Consider the following 23190-nt stretch of genomic DNA (forward strand, 5'->3'; position numbering starts at 1 on the left):
ATTCAATTATATTTAAATAAAAAACTGATAATAACTCTTTTATTTTCAAATTTTTAAAATTTTTTATCTGACGGTCTTAATTACGATATGTCCGAAGGGATTTGGTAGGACCTCTCCTCGTTGGGGACCCCAGGCCAGCAACTCCAGGGCTGAGCCTGCTCCTCTTGGTAGTACTGCCGCAGAGGTTGTCCTTCTGTCTATGACGTAGCTAATCTCCCCGTGGCTTTGACTGATAATGCTCCAACCTCTACTGCTACTTAAAAAAACTCTCTCTCTCTTTTGTTTTTTCTTTCATTTTGTATTTATATTTAATTCCTTCATTTTGTATTTATATTTAATCTAAACCTCTGTGTAACATAAATTTATCATTAATAAAAGTTTAAGTTTATAAAGCAACTTTTGCCTTATCAAATATTTTAATTATTGATGGCATTCTCCTTTGTAGTCCTAGCTAGCTGCTTCATGAAATTGCAGTCGGATCCCATGGCATTAAAAAGGTTGGAGGAATCAGTGGAAGATCATTTACAAATTGTTTAAGGGGAAGCAACCAGATATTTAATGGCAAAAGTTAGCAGACGATATCTCTTCTTTCTTTTGATTTGTTCGCTGAGAACTCGTTAAGGCTCACTTTATAAATACATCAATATCAATAATCCTTTCAAATCTCGTATGTCATTCCGATCCTTAGAAGCCTAGCGTGTGGTATCACCATTACTCTCTCCCCTTGTCTGAAGTTTTTCCTCAGAAAATTATAGAAATAGTCCACAATTATCTTTTTTATGAATGATGAATTTTGTTTTGCCTTCACCTCAGCTTCTCCCAGGAGGTAAATAACTCCATCCATTGCTCTCTGCACAAACTGCATCTCCTCTTCAGCTCCCCGGATCGGTGCAGACATGATTCGGCTCGACGAGTTTGTTGATATGGCTGCAGAAGATTCATTGTTCTCTGCTGTGGATTCTGATTCAATTACTTGTCAAGTTGTCATTTGATCTGGATTAAAATAATAAGAACCTGATTATATATCCTGATCGGTACTTTTGAGTTGTGAGCATACCATATGCTTTGCCGATCTTTTCTGAGGTTTAGAAGCCAACAGTGACTATAACAGAGGCAATCATGAGCCTGTAATTGATGTCCGGTGTATGAACCTGACCCTCGTACTTAAGGAGGTATGGACTACCTTAACTCTTGGAAAACACCCAAGAGATAACGACTGAGAGATAATTGAAAATGCTCCAGATATCATAGCTTGGCTAGCGATAATGGCAGCAGCAACAGCTACCACAAATGTTGGCCAGTACAATCGATCTACATCCAAATAAAATACAATCAATCACAAAAATTGTTTTCAAAACAAAGCATTTAACCCCTTTCATGCTTCTTTTACTTGAAGATTTTTACCTGGAACAGATATGTAGAGAGCGTCCCCAACGTCATTAGGGTGTTTTGTGAGGTAAGCAGCTTGGCCACTATATGCAATGAGCAAGGCAGGCAAGGCAATGCCAGAGAAAGTCATCTGCTCGCAGTCCCATGTATAAACAATTCGTTGAAGAATGAAGAACCCAAAAGAAAAAATCAACGGTTTCGGATTAAACTTTCCTACTTTGGTCCAAGATAATTTTAATAGATTGGAAGAGAAAAAAAAAGGAATGAATGAAATTTGCCAAAGAAATGACACTTTTCACTGGTTTTATATAATAAACTTACTTGAATTGCTCGAACATTGAAGTGACCCAGATCAGCAAACATAGCTTCCGTACCTAGTTTGAATTCCGTACAGTTAGACAAAAAGAAGAAGGGTAAAATTAAATAATCTAAAGAGATCGTAAAAAAATAAAAAAAATGCTGCTCACCTGCCATGCAAAGAACTACTCCTCCAAGTGGTACCCATCCATGCTTGCCTCGTCTTTTGAAGTAATCCACTATATATGTCGGATTAAAAGCACGTAATACACCCCAACCGCATGTGAAGAGGTTGTACAAGCCGATACCACTGAGTAAGGCAAACCATAAGCAGATGACTGGGGGCAAATGAATATGCCACTTTTTCTGTTCCAAATCGTTGAGCAGATGAAACGATGACCAGAATTGCCACGGAAATCCCCACCACAGAGTCTGAAAATTCAATGGATTTTACACCAATATACATACATACATATATATATATATGTATATATATATGTGTGTGTATATGCAATTAAGAATTTGGCTCAAAATGGTTGCAGAAATAGATTTGTAGTCTTGTAAAAATGATGATAATGTTTCACCTTTTCCCAAGGATTTGATGCCACTTACTGCAGAAAGAACTGTTAAAAAAAATTAATTCAAATTAGTGAGAAGAAAAAAGAATAATTCACCATTTTAATTCAATCGGTCGTCGTGAGGAATTGTGAGTAGATATGTAGGGAATACCTGAGATGGATGGAGTCAAAACCCCATCTCCTATAACCATTGAAGTCCCAAGGATAGTGACCAGGAAAAGAATAACTTTGGCAAGTTTACTGTTCTCTATATTTCCTCATATATTGTATGCCCGCTTCAACTGGCTCGATGGAGTGTCCAATTGGTAGTTAGACGGCTCTCTGTGCTCCGGTTGCTGACTTGGAATTAAGCTCACTTTTAAATGTAAACATAACAATGAATAGAGCGCAAATGTTCCACCTGAAATAATATCCCATTTCATACATCTCATCAGATGAATAAACGGAAGGATATATTTCTCTCTTCTACCTGTTTTAAAATTGTGTAAATTGGGTTATTAAACTTGTTCAGATTTTAAAAACCTAACTGGATCGGTTGGTTTAAGAAGGAACTGTCAGTCTCAGCCTCTCGGGTATATATTTATGAACTTCGGTTAATTAGGATGGCGTTGACCAAGTAGGTAAGGACGAGAAGAAAACAAGTTAGCTTAATTACCTTCATCATTGTCATTAGCTCTCAAAACGACGAATGCGTACATGAAAAAGGGAATGAGAATTATGGAGTAGATGATGGCGACATGTTAGGAAGATAAACCACACTTTGAGCTCATTGGAGCACACCAGAGAGTCCATTCATATATATTGGACACCACTTGAGCCCAAAAACTTAAGCTATTAGGTTCTTAGGTTTTTCATGCATATATAGGACATCTCATTCAGATTTCTGAATGATATCGGATTCTTTACTCACATGTGAACCATATCCCAACAATTTCTTCCGTTCACTTGTGAATTTTGATCAAGTCCCACCTCGGTTTTTCTATGCGAGTAAGTCCTATCAACACCTCTTTTGGGCCAGGCAATCTCACATCTCTAGTGCACTTTTAGGCCAAGCCATAGCACTCAACCTTGCCACCTAGGTTGTCTCAGTGCTCTCTCAAGCTTACACTTCAGGTTGACTTAACACATCACCCACTTTAGTATTTTGCTTCTGCATATTATCATATACTTGTTGCATCCAAGTAGAACCTTTTCAAATACCGATGTTTAAACACATATAATTGATGGACGTGACGAATCTTCGATCTGCCAATAATCTCCCTTTTAGCAATACCACTAGGACTTGAACTCATAAGTGAAGCAATAAATACAACAACGGGAAAGCAATATATCATAATAAATTAATAGCAATAGACAACAATCAATAATCAACAATGCAAGAAAAATAAAGCATACCAAGATTTATGTGAAAAACCCTTCAGTGTAGAAAAAAAAACCATGGACCACTAGAAAAAAATCTCCATTATCCAATAATGGATATACAAAGTTCTTTTTTAGCTAAAACTAGAGCTAATCAACAACTAGAAAGATAATTGGAGAAATCTCACTAAATAGGTGACTTAAAAAATACACATTGGATTTGTTCCTAGAGAGCTTTAAACTTGATATTCACTATTTAGAATGTAGAACTCTAAATCATAAACCTGCTGACAAATTCTTAGCCCAATCGAACCACGAATCAACTTCTGTTCAATCAACTCTCCCTTCTCTTTTTTCTCTCTATTTTTTGGCTTTTTTTCCCCTTCCTTTTTTATGTTTGCGGTGCAACCTTCTTTTATTAAGTAGCTAGGATTTTATGTAAAAAGAAAGACCAAGGCCCATGGCCTTTTATTGCTCTAAACCTAACTACATGAGGCTAGACCCCGTTTTCCTAACAATCTCTTCCTCTAGCCCCATTAGAAGGAGATTCATCACCATAGCAGTTTCATTTAGAATTTCTCTTAGCCAATGAACCCATTCCGGCCAAGTTACTACAGAGCTCAAGCTTTTCCCTGAGAAATGTCTTAGTTAACATATCTACTATATTCTCATCAGTATGAACTTTTTTCAATAGCATCTATTGTTCTTCAATCATCAAATGTAACCAGTGATATCTAACATCAATTGCTTTATTTTAGTATGGTACATGGCATTCTTACTCAAATTTAAAGCACTTTGGGCATCACAAAACACTATATACACTTTCTGATTCAACCCTAATTCAAGAAAAAAATGTTTCATCCAAAGCATTTCTTTACCTACTTTGGTTACCGTAATATACTCAGTTTCTGTAATTGACAAAGTAACACACTTCATAACTTAGACTGCCAAGACATAGCTCCTCCTACAAAAGTGAACAAATACCCTGAAATAGATTTTCTACCATCAAAATCACCTGCCATGTTAGCATCAGAAAACCCTTCTAGATTGGTTATAAAACTCCATAACTCAAGCACATTTTTGAAGTGCCTCTCGAATATATGAAAATTCATTTCATTGCTTCCTAGTGAACCTTTCTCGGATTAGAAAGAAATCTACTCACTACACCAACTGCATGAGTAATGTCAGGCCACGTACAAACCATAAGATACATCAAAGAACCAACTACAAAAGAATAAAGAATACTAAATATAGCTAGTTGTTCTTCCCTAGTCATCGAACAAGATTTCTTACTTAGATGAAAATGGTTGGCAAATAAACTACTAACTGATTTAGCGTGTTGCATATTGAATCTACTAAGCACCCGTTCAACATATTATTCCTGTGACAATCATAGCTTTCTAGCTCTCTTATCTTGGATAATGTCTATACTGAGAATCTATTTTGCTATACCTAAATCTTTCATGTCAAAAGACTTAGACAATTGTTATTTTAACCTCTAAACCATTCTAGCATCTTGTCCCACAATTAACATATCATTAAAATATAATAAGAGAATAATGAAGTTACCATCAAATAATTTTCTAACATACACATAAGGATTTACTGCCGTTCTTTTATAGCTATAGTTCACCATAAAAGAATTAAACTTTTTATACCATTATCATGGAGCTTGTTTCAAGCCAAACAAGCTTTTTCTCAGTTTGCAAACTAAGTGTTCTTTTCCTTTCACTTTAAAACTCTCAGACTGATTCATATAAATAATACCCTACAAGTCACCATGCAATAATGCAGTCTTGACATCAAGTTGCCTAAGCTCAAGATTCAAATTAGCTGCTAATAATAGTACCACTCGAATTGAACTCATATTCATAAATGGAGAGAAGATCTCATCAAAATCGATGCTTGGTTTCTGAGAAAAACTTTTCACCACCAATCGAGTTTTGTACCTCACTAGCATATCATCATCTTTTTTCAACTTGAACACCCATTTATTTTTTAATGGCCTCTTTCTTTTCAAAATTTAACAAGATCATATGTACCATTTTTTCGTAATGATTCCATCTCTTTTTTCATTGCTTTTAACCAGTGCTCTCTATTTGGAGTAGCCTGCACATCTTGAAAGCTCTCTACCTCCTTCTCAGTGGTAACTAAAATAAAATATAAACTTGGATACCTGGTGATGGCCTGTGCTATCTAGTAGATCTCCTAGGCTGAGAGTCTACACTATCTGATGTGAAGATAACCTACTCAACACTCTTTGGTGGAAAAGATTACTCCATTTGCTCAAAACTGATTGCATCTGGCCCATGACTAATTGTGGCTGGTTCATTCATATCCCTAAGTTTTGTTTCTTACTCATTTTCACCATCTGTGGTTCTTTCCCATGGAACCCTTATCGATGTTGAAACATCACACTCAATAGTAACCTATGTAGTCTTATCATTTTTTTCAAGGTTTACTATGGTTTCTTTTTCATGGAAAACCATATATTTGTTTCTAATTGTCTTTCTCTTCATTGGATCCCATACCTTATAGCCAAATTCCTTATCACCATATCTTATAAACATATACTGTCTGGCTTTACTATTAAGTTTTTATTTTTGCTTTTTTAGCATATGCATGAATGCTTTACACCCAAAAACTTTAAGTGAGAGTATGAAGCATCTTTCCCTATCCACACTCTTTTTAAAATGTCAAATCCCAAAGGAACTGATGGTGATTTGTTAAGTAAATAACAAGCTATGTTGATTGCTTCACCTCAAAATGGCTTGGCAATTTTGCCATCCTTAATATACATCTAACTTTTTCTATAATGATATAGTTCATCCTTTCAGCTACACCATTATGCTACGGTGTTTCAAGTTCTATCATCTCATGCTTGATCCCATGCTTTGAACAGTACTCTTTAAAATCTTTGGATATGTATTTCCCACATTATCAATCCGAATGCACTTCAAGGGTAACCCTGTCATCCTTTCCACAATGGCATGAAATTTTTAAAAATATTGTAATACCTAGCTTTTGATTTTTAACATATAAATCCAAGTCTTACGTGAAGCATCATCAATAAAAGAAATAAAATACCTACTACCACCTAATGACTCAACCTTAATAAGACCACATACGTCAAAATAAATCAATTTCAATCTATTTTCTTTTCTTTGAGAACTCTTATGAAATGAAACTCTACGATGCATACCAAATAAACAATGATCACATGAATCGAGAGACATACCTTTAGTCAAGGGAATAAGAGACTGCCTTACCAAAATCTATAACCCCTTCTCACTTATGTCTGCCAGCCTCTGTGCCACAAGTTTGCTGAAGCATCATCCTCAATGACATTTATCTGGTTATCATTCAATTGCATCCATGTCTTATACATTATGCAGCATAGTTTTTCCCTTACAACATCATAGATCCTTTGAGAAACTTCTATTGCTCATTTTTTTTATCAACTCTCATATCCTTCCTTATCAAAGACATTAATAGCAAGTAAGTTCATTCTTATATCTAGAATATGTTTGACATCCCTCAAAATCAACATGCAGCCCATACTAGTTTGTGCAACAACATCACCAATCCCAACAATCTATGACACACTTTTATTTTCCATCCTAATGCAACCAAAGTCTCATACTTTGTAAGTTGTAAACAATTCCCTTTTAGAAACACAATGATATGCCGCTCATGTGTCAATTATCCACTTAATGTCGGGATCACCAACATGATTACAATTATCATGTGTACAAATCAAAGTAACTGAATCACTATCTAAATTTTCTTACTTTATTTATACTTATTTTTCTCTCATACAATACTATCAATTTTTTTCAAACAATGTGGGCATCTATCTCTATCTACATGATAGAACACACTAATATCAACCCATTTTCTAATTATAGCTAGCATCTTTTTACCTAACTTCTTTCAGCTTTCATCTTTCATATCTATTGGTTTAGCTGAATCACCCAATACTAGCTCATACAAATCTTTGTAGTATAAATAATCTTCTATCATAGGCTTCTAAATTGAATAATTTGATCCTATCAATTTTATCATGGAACATGTATCACCTTTTATAATCTCAAATAGAATTTATTTCTGTTTTGGGCTATTTCTGTATTGATGTCTTAAAATAATTCTCACTCTGATATCATTTGTTGAAAAGATAAACCATACTTGAAGCCCATGAGAGCAATCAGAGAGCCTATACATATATAGTGGACACCACATGAGCCCAAAAGCTTAAGCTATTAGGTTCTTGGGTCCTTCATGCATATATAAAACATCTCATTTTGATTTTTTAATGATGTGAGATTCTTTACTCACATGCGAATCGTATCTCAACAATCTCTCATATTCACTTATGAGTTTTGATCAAGTCCCACCTCAGCTCTCTCGTGCGAGTAAGTTTTATCAACACCTCCTCTAGATAGTGATTTAGTTACTTTGATTTGTACACATGGTAATGTTGTAACAATGAATTTAGATAGTGATTCAGTTACTTTGATTTGGCCTAAAGGAGGTGTTGAGACAACCTTACATCTCTAGTGAGCTTTTAGGCCAAATAGGCCAAGCCACAGCACTCAACCTTCCCATCTAGGTTGTCTCAATACTCTTTCAAGCTTACACTCTAAGTTGACTCAACACATCATTCACTTGGGTGTTCTACTTCTGCATATTATCATATACTCACTGTATCCAAGTTGAACCTTTTAAATACCGACATTCCAGCACATGGAGTTGATGAACGCAACCAACCTTCGATCTATCAACAGGATAGAACTACAATAAAGTTGTCTTGGTCACCAATGCCATCAAGAAATGTGTTGGAATATATGTAAAGTGGAGAAGTTCCAATGTTTTTGTATACCACTTCAATGCTCTGAAATGCTAAATTCAACTTCGTCAGCCAATCTACCTGTAAGCAACATTTTCAGAAGTGTTATGGAAAACAAATGAAACTTTTAGAAGATAAGGAGTGGACTAAAGTGATCTAGAGAGATGGCCTTGGACTTGGCGATCTTGCTTGAAGAAAAAAAAGTCTATCAACGTCCAAATTGAGAGAATCCACATGCCATAACTTGGCCCATGAGAACTTTCAATCTTTCAGTTGGTTTTTATCACCTTCAGCTGTCATTTCTATCTCCTCAACTTTTTGCACATTCTCTACCATGCTTGCTTTATTCTCTTCCTTTACGATGACTAAGAGAAATAAGTTGATGGAGGGTTTTTTGGCATTGGCATTTTATAGGCACTAAAGTCAAACTCTCAGGATTCAATGAACAAACAATAAGCATATATATCAACCTGTAATATTCAATCTTTATACTCTGTTTTTACGCATTTTATCTTGGTGATGGTACCACGTACATCTTTAATTCTATTTTAAATAGGGCTAAAAAATGCCAATTTTTTCTATAATCAAAATGTTAATTCTAATATTATTATATCTTATGCTACCTAATCTAACGCAATAATAGAAGATGGCCAAACGGCTTTCGGTTGCATGGAAAATGTACACAAATGCACCCAAAAAAATAGTACACAAGTTAATCTTTTAACATCTTTTTTACAATATGTTCACGTCCAAATCCAACCTAAAAGGGCAATTACCATAAAGGAAAACTTGAAAACGAAAAGGGGAAGCTGCTTCTTTGACCTTTGGTGATTATAGATAGCTTTTCTAGCCATTTTGAATTTTAATATTTATAAATTGATAATAAAGTACATTTAAGTAATTATATGATAGGAATTAGTATTTTTTATATTTTAATGAAAATAATAACCAGTAACATAACGAATGAGTACATATAATGCTATATAGTTTTTTAAAACAATAAAAAAAAGAATCTACTTATATTAGTATAAATTCGTTTTATACCTTTTTAGGTCTTTTTATAAGATTTATATTTTATTAATCCAACCATTGCATTTTATGCTTTATTTATGTAAATTATGTTTGCCAAATTTTAAGTTATTTTAAACTATCCAATTATATGTTTGCTAATAATAAATTTCAGCTGTTAATACATATTTGAAAAGATATTATTTTTTATCTAAATAATAAAGATCTTGGATTGAATTAAAATTTTATGTGCACAATGGATATGAATAAGTTGTTACATCTCTTATCGTTTGATTTGTAAAAAAGTTATTAGTACATTAAATTATAACAATGTGTAACTTAATTCTTCCCTGAAGAATAAATGCATAAGATCTCTTATTCAATGGCATAGATACATACGAAAGTAAGGATAGTATAACCTCAAATTTGGCCCTTGAATTTTCATTAAAATTACGAAAATTATGGAAATATAGTATCATTTGATTTAATTTAGTATGTAGCATTTTGATTGTTTTTAACTACTTTAAAACATATAGAATTAATTCACTTTTTGTTACATATATCTTCTATATATATATATATATATATATTGTAAGAGTGAAATATATACACAAGAATTTGAAACTTAACTCAATTGATTCACACAACTACCCTTAAAAGATGGCATCTAGTAAGTATGGGGTTCAAATATGTTAAAATTTTATAAAGGTGAAGAAACTCTCACTTATATTCTATTTATGAGAGTTATGTTCTATATATAGTCATCATAGGGTATTAGAGATATATAGTTTAAAAGAAAGATAAAGTTAGAAAAAAATAGATATAAAAAAAGATAAAGAAAAGGGAATGAAAAATCTATCCTAACTTTTGACATTATCAATATCAATTTTATAAATTGATTTTATCTTCAAATTTTGGATTAATATCCTTATTATTTGCCCACAAGCAAATGGTTGATGTAAACACCATAAGCTTGTGTCCAAGAGTAGCAAATCCATGATAAGATAAAGGCTTAGTCAAGTTTTAGCTAACTAAGCAACAAATAATATGATTCGAACTTCAAGAGATTTGTTGGCAACTTTTTCCTTAACAAAGTGGTAATTAGTTTCAATATGTTTGGTTCTTACATGAAAAAATTGGGTTTAATGTAAGATAAGTTGCACTTAGATTATCACACTACAAAGTAAGAGGATTGGTAGAAATATATGAAGTTTTTTTAATAGACTTTGAAGCCATGTTAATTCTATAATGGCATGTGTAATTCTTCAATATTCACCCTTTGTACTTAATTTAGTAACTGTTGTTTGTTTTTTAGAGTTCCAAGAGACAAAGCTCTTCCCCAAATAAATCATCTAATGCTAATCTAATATTCTTTGTTATGAGAAATGCCTTTTTCATAGCAATAACTCCATTGAGTTTAAAATCACTACAAAAGAAAAACAACATATATAACAAAATGAGAACGAATAGAAACTAAAAATATTTATGAGTTTATAGACTATTTTTTTCTAAAAATATTGGTCATACAATTTATGACCAATGGACACATAAGATATATTCAATAAGATTGACAAATATCATAAACCATCCCAATGAGACAAGTGCTAATTATTTACGTATTCAGTTAAGGGTAGGTAAGGTTTTCCATCATTGGCAAAAACTAAATACATAACAAACAAGAGCTTGTTGTACCCTATAGTATATGTCTAACATAAATTCAACAAATGTAGTATTCATCATCAGTAGATAATGAAAAATTTCCTATCTAAATTTTAAAAATTTGTAAAATGAGCAATCACTACTCAACATGTTTGAGGACATTGAAACATTCATGTGGATCCCACACTTATAGAAATGCATATCAAGCAACAGTGAGTTAATACATAATTATGATAGTTTAATTACCTGAATAAACTTTAAAGCTATTGTGCCACCATGCCCTTTTTTCAGCTATTTTGTGAATTGGAATCATTTCCCAATAGTGAAGAAAAATAAAAATCATGCATTTGCCAAAAGAAATAATATATGGTGTAATGAACAAGTATATAAAGGAATTTCATCATTGTTCAATAAATTGACTCAAATGAGTGAATGACGAATTTAAAATAATAAACATTCTTAATTGCATTGAAATTGTAACCAAAGAAGAATTATAAATAATTCTTTTATACATTTTACCTAATTTTGAGCCTTAACTAGCATTCTTTGATTTGTCACATCCTCTAAAAAAGCAAATAGCACGTCCATCTTTGTTTTATCTTTCTTCATCCTATTTTTTTCTTCCTTCATTCTTTTACTATCCTTTTTTATTTTTCTTTTATTTTCATCTATTTTTTTTCAACTCTTTTACCTTTGCTTCTTTTTTTCATTGAGTCTATTTGCTTCTATTAATTTACCCAAAAGATCTAAATGACTTAGATTTACACCAAAAATAGGAGTTGGAATCGGGCCTAATCTATGCCCATAAACAGGACCATACCTCTCCTTTTCTATCACTTGATAGCAAATTTTATCATCATCTATTGGATTAGAAGATTCTAATTCACTTCTAAACAAATTGTCAAACTCATCATCCAAAAGAGAAAAAAAATAAAAGAGTTGCAAAGATATAGATGATGTGGTATTTTTTGAAATTCAAAATAATATCAAATGCAATTAAAACACTCTTGGATTCGTGCATAATCAAAAACCTAATAAATATAAAGAATAAACTACCACAACTTATTATACATCTAGAGAAATCATGCTTCCATCTTTTCACTTATTTGTCAACAAAACATATTCCACTAAAAAGGTTCAAGACCATCCGGATCATTTTCAACCTACATACAAATAAGAAATTAAAACTAAGCCCTAACTATTGCATTTATCAATCTTGCCTACATACCCATTATTTATCAATCATACATTCTACCTATAATAATCACAACTTCTAAACAATATCAAGAACAAAAAAAACCTATCAAATACAACTAAAAACATTCATTAAAACCTTATCATCTATAAAAATCAAATAAATACAAATTTATGTGACTTTAATATGAATATACCTCTTCAGCTCTAATTTGAGCATAACTTTTTGTTCTTGATGTGTAGGAATATTTTTGTTTGCTACAATTTGTAACATTTCATTTAGATTCTCCTATTATTCAAACAAAAAGAAATAAAAATATCAAGAGAATGTTCAATTAAGTTAAAACTTTAAACTTTCAACAATTATCTAAATTCTAAAAAACTAAAAATCCTTAAAAACAAAACACATAACAAAGTTGTACACAATTTATATAAAGCCTTAAAAAAAATCCTTAAAAAGAAACTTATCAAGCCTCAAGTACACTTAGAACGTACAAAAAATTACAATTCACATCCATCTTTAAGATGAAACAGATAATGTATAATAAAACACTAATAAAATAATAAAACTAACTTTGGTTGTCCTTACATATACATGTAATCAACAATAAGTGGTTTAACAATAATAGGGAATTGCATGATCTTTATCTTCAAAATCTTAAGAAAGAAGTATTAACACATTAAAATCATACCTTAGCTTTGATTGTCAATGTATAATTAACAAAAGGCACTCATTCTTTCATTCAAACATTTTTTTAGGCAAATTTTAATCTTTTCTTCACATGTATTGGAATCCTTAATGTATTCACACTTTAAAGTTCTTTTATGATCAGTAAACTTTCACCTCATAAGTTGCATGATCCAACCTTTTATCTTTGGAGTTTCCTCAAACTCATACTTTTCCTAACAATAAAAAGTCAAATTGATGAGATATCTTTACTAAAAGAAATATAAGTAATTAGATGCAAAGTTGCACTCCAATTTAATTTGATTTACCACTATGCGCTTATACATCTTCTTTTTTTTCATCTTTTATAACATTTGCCCAACGAATGGTAGAAAAAGGCACTTCTATCCTAACAATTCTACCAACAATTACTAAAAATTTTATGGTATATTTACCAATAGCTTGGCCAAATTTATTGAATTACAAATGTAACTTTTCATGACTAGCCATTCTCACAAGATCAAGTTGTCAAGTCACTTCTCTAGTTATTTTTCTAATTGATGTTGAAGCTAATAAATATAATAAATAATAAAACAAAAAAGTCAAAGATTTATCATGAAAGTGAATGCATGAATTTAGTAAAAAATACTATATATAATGAACAATAAAAGTAATATTGCTAGGGAAATTTATCTATAATAGGCATGAATTCTATAAGCAATGATTCCATCTCAACACCAAAGATTATGACTCAGGAATGACAGAGCCATCATTCACATATTGTGAACTATTAGCATGCATTACTTGGACTACACTTTAGAGATAAGCCTTAAACTTGCATTAATGAAAAAATATGTTATTAGTAGACAACCAAGTAATGCAATTTGTTAATAAGATACTTAATAAGTATGAACTATCTAAAAGAAAAAAAAATCACCTATTGGCATGTACATTTTATACAAAAAAAATTCATCAAAGTTCATCACCTTTATCATCTAATTCTTCTATTTGTGTTCTTTTTCTCCTTTTTTTTCCTTCCATTTTTCTTTTTTTTCTCCTTTCTAATGAAACATTTGTTTCCACCATCTCTCCAGCAACATCAAATCTTTGCCAAGTGGGAATATCTTCACAATTATCCATATCAAACGATAAACTTTGAAAAGTAGCTTGTTTTTGTTGGTATGGTTTATCTTATTCAATTGGCATATCATAAAGGTCTTGCGAATGGGTTTTTTACATAACATACCAATTAGGATCCAAAACATCTTTTACATAAAAAGACTTATTGTGCTTGAGATGCAAGTATATATGGTTCATTAGTTTGTAAGGATCATGAAAAGTTTGTACAAGTAAACCCATAAGTGTCAGTTTTTATCCCTCTGCCTCGATTAAATACATCTCTCCAATCATACTTAAATATACAGACTCCATGACCTTCATGATAGTGTAATTCAATAATGTCTACTAACTCACCAAAATAGTTTACATTACCCAGATTGGGATTATTGTCCCTAACACTTGCATAGCTATTTGTTTCTCTTATGATAAAGACCCCACTATTTTGAGTATTCATTTCTTATTCACAATCTTGTATGAAATCTAAAGCCATTAACAATATACCTTTTATAACTTGTCACTTGAAGATTAGGACCTCGAGCAACTGATAACAATTAAGCAGTCACTAGTCCACTTTTATGTCTAAACAACTCTGTGACCTATAAATTAAAATGATAATATTAGTTGACTAAATTTATAGAATAATTATATATTTTAATAATACGAATATATAATACTTACCTTTTTTTTCAAACCAATTAGGAAACTCTTTACAATGGATATTGTCTAAATTTCTTGCACTTTCTCCTAACGTTGACCTAATCAATTGTTTATATTCTCTATGATGAAAAGGAAAATTATTAGTTAAAGAGGTTTTAGAGAAAGTAATTCTTGAAACAAATAATAAACTTAGATTTTTTAAAAAGTTTATTTTACTTAATGAAGGGATGAATTTCAATACAATTTCTAAGGACATAAAGATGAGCTTGTGATAAATCTTCTTGATTGAGCTCAAGTGAAGTAGCTTTTCCTAGTGCATTACCAATCTATTTAAAAAGATAACTTTGTACTTGACACATTAGTTTCACCATCAAGATTCCTTCCAACTGTATCGAATGTTTTCTCAATACCATAAAGATGTCTTGAACAGAATGTCAAACATTCTTCTATTAGGTAACTTTCATAAATTAAACCTTCAGGTTGATTATTATTTTGCACATAAGATTATAAGGCACACCAAAACCTATATTAAATACATTATGTGATTAGAATGTTATTATTTTTAATATTTTATAATATATAAATTATGAATAATGAAATTAAGAAAACTATACCAACCTCTTAACTAGATACACCAAACAATAATTCACCAATCCCCCTATCTTAGCTTCACTTGGCAGTGAATCAACAAGTGTGCCATAACATCAAAAGATCTTAAGGGAAACAACCTTTCAAGTTCACAAAACGTCAGTATGATCTTCTTTTCAAAACCACTAAGTCTTTCACCCTTAATACTTTTGAGAAAATCTACTTGAAAAACCTGCTTAGCTCAATTAAACCACAAAAACATTATTAGGCAACAAATTATGAATTGCAAAAGGAAGTTATTGTTGCATAAGAATATGAAAATCATGACTTTTAAGAGATGTAATTTTCTACTCTTTAAAATTCAAGTTTCATGAGATATTAGAAGCAAATTATCTAGAACCTTCACACCCTTTAAGAATTCACACAACTTTAATCTTTCTTCTGAAGACATTATGTAATATGCAAACAATAAGACCAATTCGACATCTATTTCTATCGGACGACGTTTTGCCTTCACATCTAACTCTTTGAGATCTAAGCAAGTTTATATATGGTCTTTTATTTTTTCACCAATATTCAACAAAGTACCAAGCACATTGTCACACACATTTTTCTTAATATACATTACATCCATGTTATAGTGCAACAAAAAAGTACTCTAATATGGCAACTTAAAGAAAATACTTTTCTTCTTCTAATTACTTGTCCAATCATCTTTAAGAAATTTCTTTCCATTTAATTTTTCTTTTCTTGTTCCATCCTTATATAATTGTTGTAACACATCATCTCTAAACAAATGTAAAGGTTTTTCCCTTAATTTTGAGTGCCATCAAAATGAAATTTATCACTGCACCATTTATAATTTCTTTGTAAGAATTTTTGGTGACACATATAGTATGTCTTCATTTCATGCTTCAAATATAAACTTAAAATATACTTGTTGCAAGATGGACCAGCCCACTTTCCTTTTATACTCCACCTAAATATATCAACATATGCAAAAAAAGTCACTGATAGTTCATTGAATTACAGCACGCAAAACAAAATTCTATTTTTTCGATGCATCATAAGTTTCAATGCTTGTATTCCACAAAACTTTCAACTTTTCTATCAAAGGCCGTAAGCATACATAAATCTTATCCTTTGGAGCCTCAAGACCAGGAATAAGTAAAGATAACATAAAAAAAATACCTTTTTTCCTACATATCCACTAAGGAAAGCTATGACTGGCCAAGTTCTATGTGCAACATACATGCTTCTAAAAGGATTAAGTCCATTTGTTGCCAACCCTAGCTTTACACTATAAGGTTTCAATGTAAATGATTGATGCATCTCATCAAATTTTTTTCAAGTAAGAGAATCGGTTGGATGCCTTACTACCCCATCTTTCGTGCATTTATCTTTGTGCCATCTCATATTAACAATTGTTTTAAATTACAAATAATCTTTGAAGTTTTTGTGCTAAAGAGAAATAGTAAATAGTTTTTATAAAAATTTGTTTAGAAGGAAAAAAGAGTACATAGTCAAGTCTTAAGTCTTTCAAAAATTTTCCCACATCATTATAAGACTTAGGGATTTTTTTTTGACACTGAGAAAAGCATCCCTCATAAACTCCAATAGAGTAGTTATGGAATTGTTACTCTAACAACATAAACACTTAATGTGCATTAACTTCACAAGAAATGAAAATATTGAATGCTTAGTGTACCCTAGATAAAGCATATTTTCTTAATCTTTTAACAACCTAAAAAATCTCTTTATTTCATCATTTGGCTACTCAAAAGTGTTTGATTGATCAAACATCCCACTATCTATGTGTGACATCTATAAACCTTCACTTAACAATCCAAACATATCATCTTCTACACTAGACTTAGAAAAGAAGTCATCTACTATACTCACTTCTTCTTCATGATGGTTCCAATGCATATAACTTTAGACTATTCCTTTACTAACTAAATCAAATTGCACCTCTTCATGACTTTTAAAATATACATTATTACAATCAGCATAAGGACAACAGATTATGCCTTTCACAGAGGAAAGAGCAAATGTAAAATTAAAAAATTCTTCTACACCATCTAAGCACCTAAAACTTAAAGTTGACTACTTCATCCAACTTTTATCCATTGCTAAGATAAAATTGCATATTTAGTTCAAACATTAACAAAACATAATTGTACTAATTAATTTAAGAATTGTTTCTCTACATGCTTGTTCACAAATTTCTAAGCAATAAGAGGCTATATTTTTGGCATTTGTGGTGATTATTATGTTCCTATAACCTAACAAAGCTCGGTTCTAGCTAGAATGAGATTAATTAATTTCATGAGTATATATTTCAATATCTTATGTATTCTTGAAAGGTTTGATTTTGTATGCACCTAATATATATTCTCAATGCCTTTGAAAAAGAAAACCAAAACAACATCATCAAATTTGAAAAATAAGTCTTATTCACATCTAATCACATAAAAATTGAACACAATAAAAAAACCAAATGACACTATTTTAAAATTCAATATTGTGAAAATAATAAAATATGTAAATTATTTAAAATATTATGTATCATGGATATTACTTTTAAAATGAACAATATTATGAAAATAATAAGTAATAATCAAACATAATCTAAAAAAAATTAAACTTGCCAGTTAAAGAAGGATCAATGCACATAGTTAACTTTTCATTATAACAACCCTTTAATAGAAGTCAACACCCATTCTTACCAAGCCCAAGCACCAATGATGATGATGGTGATGATGACAGGAAAGACTAAAAAATAGTAACAAATTATTATTTTATCCTGAAATAAAAATAAAAGAAAGTAAATTAAAAGAATTAAAAAATAAAAATAAAAAAGACATCAAAATAAAGATTACAAACAATAAGCCAATAACGAAATAAGCCTATATAGAGAATGGACTTAAGTTAAGATGAAGTTTTCTCTAAGTAATATTCTACCCACTTTTTCCACCGTCAACAAAAAAAAGCATATCAAGTTAGATCTAACCCTTCTAAACATTCTAAAAACTTCTTAAACCCTAGATCTTAGCTCCACCATCAACAAAGAGAAATATATCAAGTTAGATCTAACTCTTATAAACATTATAGAACGTCTAGAACTGTAGATCTTAGCTCCATCATCGACAAAACATTAAAATGCACAGATCGATGGATTTGAAGTAAAATCAAAGCATAGATAAAAGATTTACCTATGTAATAAAAGAATGAAGAAGAAATAATGAGATCAAATAGAAATAGACAGAGTGTGTGAAGAAATAGTTGCAAAAAATAAAGTGGAATAGTGGAATAGTTAGAATTGCATTTTTTTTTTAATTTAGATTTGTTAAATGTTTCAAAGAAAATACAAGAACAATTAATACCTTAACATTTTTTTTTTGTTTTCTTCAATTTTTCTTTCCCATAAACCAAATAGTAGCATTAATTAAATGAATTTTTCCTAAAGTTTCACATAAACCATTTTTACATTTTAATTAAAGCAATTCATTGACATTACAAATAACTAAACAAACAAAATTAAATAAAAAGATAATGTACCTTTAAGTTGAGTTAGATTGGGATTTTTCTTTCAAACTAAAAGCTAAAAGAGCTTTTTTCCAAAAACTATAAAGAAAAATGTAAACAATTTTTTTTTTAAAACCCTAAGCCTTCTATCTTGCATATGTTTTTGCATATCTAATGTTTAAAGAGTAGTAATTATAATTTGAAGTTGAAAATGATGATGGAAAAAAACTAAGTAAGCCCTTTTAAGGATTCAAACTGTTTTTTAAGTTTATTGTTAAATTTATTTAATGGTAATAAAATCATAAGTTATAACAAAGCTGACCTAACCCATTAAGAAGGTTAGGCAAATAATTGGGCAAAAGCCTAGTTTGTGTTTTGGTTCTACAATTGGGCTAAAGCATAGTGTTTTACTTTCAATGAAAGCTCAAACGAGAATTTAACCACTAAGTTAAAACTTAAAGCCTTCTTTAGCCCTTTCCATAAACCCAACATCCTAAACTCCTCCCAACTGAAAAATCATGGTGACATTGATGGGTCCTAATCTCTTTCACCTCTTTTTTCGATCAAGACCACCCATAATTGATGGCAACAATGAACTTATAATCACGGCTATCATCAACTCAAATCTCACTACAGTACCATCAACAAATTGTCAGTGGGACACCTAAACGATGAAGGGAATCATGAAAAGATGGATAAAAATGAATGGTTCATGTTACCCCGTTTGGTAAAACCATCAACACCTTAGTATTAGGAGCCAAACTAGCTAAAAAGTCCTGTTTGTATTTTTTTTTTTTAATTTAGTCAATGCTTTTCTCTTGCCAAATGTATATATTACTATTTAATGGTATCACATCCATAGTATTAGAATATATTTAGTGATGGTCAAATATTTTCTCACTAATTCTACTTACATTAATTTTCACACCTACTTTCATCATAACTAGGATGAAACTTTATATAAGTGAAATATATTTGTAAGGGTCAATTTTGGATCCTCACATAAAGTACTAAATTAAAGAAGGTTAAATGTGACTCACATAATAAAATAATATTTAGTGAAGGTCAAAGCACACTACTTACTAAAAATTTATTCCAATGAAAGCTATTATTGGCCTTCATTACCAAAAGCTTTTGACAAGGGTCAATGTGCAACTCTCACTAAAATTCTCACTAAAACAAGATTTCTTTGTAGTGTATGCTAAATAAAATAATGAGGAATCAAACTTGGAATTAATAAAATCAAGTTTAATTAAACAACTAACAAGTCTATGAAACCATACCCTTAGAGCTTGACTAAAACCTTAGATGACTTTATGGAGTTTGCAAACAGTTTGTGGTTGTGTAAGATGAACAAAACCTAGTGGTTGACTAATATAAATCTCTTCTTGAAGTAAATCATGCAAAAATGCATTATTCACATCTAGTTGGCGGAATGACCAACCTTTTGAAAGAGCAAAGTTATTAAGAACTTTGGTAATGACTAGTTTAATTAGTAAACTGATAGTTTAAATAAAATCTATACTTGTTTCTTGATTATACCCTTTAGCAACAAATCTTGTCTTATAACTGGACTGATAATTTCAATAAAATCTATACCTACTTCTTGATTATACACCTTACTAACAAGTTCTACTTTATATATTTCAACTAAACCATCAATTTTTTTATTCAATAGACCTATTTACAACAAAGAATATTCATGTCAAGAGCAGAATAAACTAGAGACAAAGTTCATTTCTTAATTAATGCATTATATTCATCATACATAGCTCTCTAGGTATAAATTTTGTTTGCTTATGTAAAATAAGTTGGCTCTATTTCATATAGGAAGAAAAAGGAAATAGAATGATGAGTAGAAAGATAAGTAACATGATTAGGAGATACCTTCAGTTTTCTAGTGTGATCATTAGCTCTATTGACTATATAATATAGAATACCTTTTTTAATATATGGATTGACTATCAAAATATTTTGCTTAAAGTTTAAGGAAGTGTTTGGTATTAGAGAATCTAAAGAAGAGGATTGAGACATTTAGTAGTTGTAATAGAAGTGGATGAAGAATAAGCTACAATAGAAGTAATAAGAATAGATAGCACTAGAAGAATGTTGGTATTTGGAGATAGAATTGTACTAGGTCGAGAAGTCATGCTAGATTGATTTTGTTTATTTTCACAAAATGGAAAATTGATTTCATCAAATTAAATAAGATGACAAGAAATAAAAATTTTATTTAAAGACAAATGCAAACGTTTATAACCTTGATGAAGAGAACTATATCTCAGAAAAACACACCTTAAAAATCTTGGTTGCATTTTATTTAAATTGTAAGGTTTGAAATAATTAGGAAAACAAGCATAACTAAAAACTTTAAGAAATTAATAATTTGATATTTTATGAAATAACTTTTCATAGAGATTTTTATGATGTAATGTAATAAAGGGTAGGCAATTAATAAGAAAGATAGTTGCATTATAATATGCATCATCCAAATAAGATAAAGCAACTGAAGCATTAAATAATAAGACAGAGCATTTTTAATAATATGTCTATGTTTTCTTTTCATTTTACCATTTTGTTCATGAGTGTGAGGACAAGAAATTTTGTGAAGAATGCCACTTAATTGTAAGAAATATGAGACATTTCGGTATTCACTCCCAATATGTTTGCAAAACATTTATTTTTTGACTAAAGAAAGTTTCAACTTGCATTTTAAATCTTTAAAAATTTTGAAAAACTTCAAATTTTTATGTCATTGGAAATAACAATGTATACTTACTGAAATTGTCTATAAAACTCACATAAAAATGATGTCCGTTATTAGAATAAACAAGACATACATCATAGTGGATCAAGTCAATAAAATTAGATAAATGAAAAGGCAATCTATGTGATTTTCCTAAATATTTATAAGATAAACAAAAAGGACATTAACTAATTTGGAAGTAAAACTAATCTTTTGTATAATTGTAGTTACAATTAGTCAAATTAAAACTGGTGTTAGTATTAAAATAATTTTGAAGTAAAACTACCTAAATGCTAATGTCGTACATCTAAAGAAACCTTTTTACCGATGAAAGCTTGAGGTTGAAATGTAGAGATGGATGTAAAATTAAAAGTGATGCGATAGAGACCTTGATATAGAACTTGCTTAAGAAGAACCTAGTCCAAGGATTTATCCTTAAAAGTATAGAAGGAATGGTAAAATTTAAAGAACACATTATTATCATAAGTGAATTCAAAAACATTAAGAAGATTTTTAGTAATAAAAAGAACATGAAGAACATTTTTTAAGTAAAGAGGTCAAGAGAAAAAAAAAAGTTTGGATGATCTAATAATTTTAATGTGTAAAGCCTATTCCATTTTCTACTTTGACATGGTCATGCTCTTAAATTCTGAATATGCTGTCTAAAGTTATTGTTTGCACTTGAATTAGGAAACATTCATTATCATACGGAGTAGAAGATGTTGAGGCTAACATAATAGATAAGTTCCTTGAAAACATGACCAAATCAATGATAACAGTTTAAGGTTGTACGTCTAATTTTATTATAAACCTAATATTAAGGGCGATTGATTGTTAAAGCAGAGGTATTTTGATTAGTAAAGAATCCACTATGATAGGTTTTACCTTACCCTCGTCCCTTGTCCCGAAAATAAATAGAACTAGAAAAGCAGCCACGTTGTGAGCAAATGATCTCTAAGATTGATTATTGGAAGAAAAGTTCCATATAGCAACACTGAAAACAAGCTACATGGTTTCTGACAAAATGTGTTGTTTAAGATGATGCTCAAAACTCATGAAAAAGCCATGCAAATCATTAATGGTAATACGATCATAACGTGTGTATACAAAAACAACTAAAAGATCATATTTAGGTCCTAATCCTACAAGGATAGGAAGTATTAGGTCTTCATTAGAAACTAGTTGGCTAGTATGGCAAGGTTATCTATAATGGACTTGATTTTTTAAAGATAATAAGAAATGAATAGGTTACGATTCTTGATTGTTTGAAGTTTCAATTTTAGTTGCTTGAGGCAATTTCTAGATTGATTGGCAAATAGACAGTCTAGGGAAAACCAAAGAGAATATGAACTTGTGCAACCAACTACTTGAGCAAGAACGAGTTCTGTAAAGGATGAAAGAATCCAACCAAGAAATAGTTGATCTTATCTTTGTAATTAAGTATAACTAGGATTTTGATTTGGATTGGTAGTGGAAGAATATGTTGTTGAGATGAATTGACAAGGACATTGTAAAGTTTAATCAATTTAGCCAATAAGTTATGACTTATGATAAT

At 30.6% G+C, this 23190-nt stretch overlaps 1 pseudogene; it reads right to left on the minus strand.

Moving 5' to 3' along the window:
• Positions 1 to 912: 912 nt before the first annotated feature.
• LOC111308139 (potassium transporter 5-like) lies at positions 913 to 9323 on the minus strand (annotated as a pseudogene).
• Positions 9324 to 23190: the final 13867 nt, after the last annotated feature.

The sequence above is a fragment of the Durio zibethinus genome, chromosome 2, assembly GCF_047325235.1.
Source record: "Durio zibethinus cultivar Kanyao isolate XHJ-2024 chromosome 2, ASM4732523v1, whole genome shotgun sequence".
Taxonomy (NCBI): Eukaryota; Viridiplantae; Streptophyta; class Magnoliopsida; order Malvales; family Malvaceae; genus Durio; species Durio zibethinus.